Raw genomic sequence first — 3,893 nt, forward strand, 5'->3', positions numbered from 1 at the left:
TAAAATTTAAATATAAAAATGAATTAATAAAGAACACAACAAACAAAACAAGTAATTCATATAAAATAAAGTAAAATAAATTATAAAATTTAATTCTTAATCAATTGATGTTAAAAGATGAAATTGAAAAAAAATTAATTAAAAAAATAAAAAAATTTGAGCCAACTTATTAAATCTATAATCTAAATTGTAAAATTAAAATAATTTTATAAGAATATATTAAAAATAATTATAAATTTTAATTTTTAATAAATTTAATATTAAAAGTTAAATTTTAAAAAAATTATTTTAATATTTTGTGAAGAGTTATTTTTTTTTTTTTAATAACTAGAGCTCCAAATCAGTCAACAGGCTATCTTTGTCCAAATTATCACTAACAACGACAAAAACACACGTTGAATTTGATGGTAGTGTTTAAAATTATAATAGTGGTTGTAGTTTTAGAGTATTTTTTTATTTAAAAATATATTTAAATAATATTTTTTAAAAGATTTATTTTTAATATTAATAAATTAAAATCGAAATTATTTTTAAAAATTAATTTTTAAAAAAGTTAATTTTTTTTTTAAATCATTGTTAAACATTCTAGCACTGTCATTGCCCTCCATGTGCTTCAGCCGTCACCGAGCTTCATTCCCTGCGTTCTTGGTTTAGTCACCACAGCGAACTCTTTAGCAGACTTCAGTAAATGGCTTCACAAGATCACCATACCCATGACCATGATCATCACCACCATCAGCATGACCATACCCATGATGAGTAAGATTCTTATCTCCAATTCATTCCATTCGTTCTCGTTGTTTTCATGGTTTCAAATATATATTTATATAAGTGTGATTCTTGATAATGGATCAGGAAAACATCATCAAGGGTAGGCCCAGATGGGAGGGTGTACCTTAGCCATGATGGACTAGCACCACATTCACATGAGCCCATATACTCACCTGGCTTCTTTAGCAGGAGAGCACAACCAATCCTCACAAGGGATTTCAATGAAAGAGCTTTCACTGTTGGTATTGGTGGCCCTGTTGGTACCGGGTATCTCTCTATTTTCCCTTCTAATTCTTTTTACACTTAATTCTAGGTGTTAATCGCTGATTGAATGTTATGTTTTGTACTGGTCAGGAAAACGGCTTTGATGCTGTCTTTGTGTAAATTCTTGCGGGACAAGTACAGTCTTGCTGCTGTGAGTAATAATCTAAGATGGGATTTTGAGATTTTTTTTTGCTAATTGTTCTTCTTGAGATTTATTTTTTGTTGAATTTGATTTTGAAGTTATTGATTATCATGGATGTCAAACTTGTTAAACGTAAACATTCCAGCTTAATGAACCCAATTTTATGTCAAGCAGCAAATCAGCAGCTGCAGCCTAGCCCTGAAAGGAGTTCATTGTTCTTTTGTTTATGGTGATATATAGAACATTAATTCGTAAACAGCTATTAATCTCTGCAAATGATCCTCATACCTGTGGCTCAAAGTTGCTATACCAAAAGCTTTTTGCCTAAAATTTCAGAAGAATATAACGCAGGCTCAACTAAGAGCTTTTCACCTAAAATTTTCAGATGAGGCATAATTTGTGTTCTCTTCTATCATTAATCGTTTTAAATGCATGGTCATGTAGATTGATTAACTGCTGAAGAGCTACTGCTGCCTTACAAATTTATTTGTATTCACTTATGTATCGATTAGCAAAGGAAATCATCTACTTGAACTTGTGGTGCAGATAATTTGGCTGCCAACTTCAGCAGGGAACTGGCTGACTATATCATCTATATAATAGATGTATCTGGCAGTGATAAAATTCCTCGGAAAGGTGGCCCAGGCATCACCCAAGCTGATCTCCTTGTATTTTTTCTCATTCTCATAGCTGCTTCTTCTGTTCCCAATCTCTCATAATCAATCTTGTTGGCCAAGTTTAGAAATGTAAAATTACCAGGAAGTCCGAGTTAATTGTGTACAATCCTAGGTTATCAACAAGACTGACCTTGCACCAGCAGTTGGAGCTGATTTAGTTGTCATGGAGCGTGATGCACTTAGAATGCGGGATGGAGGGCCATTTGTTTTTGCTCAGGTCAGTTTAGCACTCTGTTTCTCATGTTTGATTGCATTTGTTTATGGCGAGCTCGTGACAGTCTTGTAATTTGTTGTCTAAAGCTTTGGAAGATACAACATAGAATACGAGATCAATTTTAAGAAAAGAAAAGAAATGAAATGAATTAGGAGATCAATTCTAAGAGAAAAGAAATGAAACAATACAAATGGATAGAATCTTAAGAACACACCAAATTTCACCAACCCTGCTCATGTTTGAAGTGCCGGACCACACTGCTTGTGATACGGGTTCTTTCCAAGTAGAAGCAGGAAGGCTTTGTTGTATACTTGTGATGTTGTAGTACAGGAAAGAATGCAATAGAGAGAGTTAGAGATGGTGTAAACAGTGTTGACAGCTGAGAATATTGTGGCAGGGGTCAACTTGAGCAATGGTGGAGGATACTATCACCAAGTCTCTCCAATTCTGAGGGAGTGCTTGTGTTACCAGCTGACTGGGGCATGTCTTTAGAGTATTCATGGAGCAACCCAGAATGAATTAGGGTTGCCACCCTATACAATGCTCAAGTCTTCACCCTTCACCATGTTATCCCCTGTCCAGATTGTCTGCTCCTACTCCCACGCCTTTCTCTGTTGCTTCCTACAATGCAGCATCACTAGTAAAGAATGATATCTGCACAGTCAAAAGAGGGTCTATAATGGTGCCTTTTGGGTCTTTAAGTCCAATCTACACACTCATGCGCGCGCACAAAACATAATAGGTGAATCACAATTGCCGTATAACATTTGGGCTTACAAGAAATGCTACGCAGATTTCTGAACAATGAATTGTTCTATTTTACTCGTTTGTTTGGAAATATACATGGTCCGTATATTTCCATCCTGGTGCACAGCTGGACATTCCACTTCCAATTGGCCATGGAATCTAGCCTCAATAAGATATTCTTTTCTTTCTTCTGCTGTTGTTTATGGAATCTAGCCTTTTTGAGGTTATAGTAGATGGTTGCTTCACAATTCTCTCTTCCGAGTATGGCTCATGTTTAGGTTATCCTTTAGCTATCCAACTATTCAATGTTTGTTAACACTAATGCTTTTGGACTCGTCATCTTCTCATATTTTTGGTTCTTGAACGATTTAATTTTTTGGTCTCCCAGGCCATGCGCTGCTCTGTATACAGTGAGACAACCTATGTCTATAACCATTCTCTTGAAGTTGCGCTTATTTCCTTTGCTGTTCATAATGTACCTACAGGTGAAGCATGGACTTGGCATAGAGGAAATTGTGAACCACATTTTACGAGGTTGGGAAATGGCTACTGGGAAAAAGCGCCATTAACCTGGTGCATCCGAAGGGTGACTTGGCATGTCTCTGTCTCAATCTGGCTTCAGTGACTTCTTAATTTGGTTCTTTCTTGAGTCTTTATTAGAAGTAAAGGTGATAATATGGGTATTGCATGTTTAGTTAAAGCGAGTTGGAGCATGAAATAAGCGTATCAGATTGCAATAATTGTTTACTTTACGTATCGATCACAACTTCGCTATACTCTAGCATCGACACAGCTTTCAGAGCATGGTGCCACGCAACATGACCTTTTATATCACTGTTTTAAGCCAGTATGTGACCTGCGTTAAATATTTTTATTTTTTATAAAAAATATTTATGTAAATTTTTTAATTTATTTTGATAGTTTAAAAAATATAACAAATTAAAAATATATTTTCTTGACAACTATAGTTATCAAACCTAATCTAGGAGTTGATTCGGCCAAGAGATCGAATTCTGGGTTACATGAGTTGACTTAGGTTAAATTAGAAAAATTAAAAAAAATATATTTAAAGTTTTAA

The 3,893-nt window shown here is 34.6% G+C and overlaps 1 pseudogene; it reads left to right on the forward strand.

Annotated features, from left to right (window-relative positions):
* Positions 1 to 597: 597 nt before the first annotated feature.
* LOC105125768 (urease accessory protein G-like) lies at positions 598 to 3,581 on the forward strand (annotated as a pseudogene).
* Positions 3,582 to 3,893: the final 312 nt, after the last annotated feature.

Source organism: Populus euphratica, unplaced genomic scaffold (genome assembly GCF_000495115.2).
Source record: "Populus euphratica unplaced genomic scaffold, PopEup_1.0 scaffold58.1, whole genome shotgun sequence".
NCBI lineage: Eukaryota > Viridiplantae > Streptophyta > Magnoliopsida > Malpighiales > Salicaceae > Populus > Populus euphratica.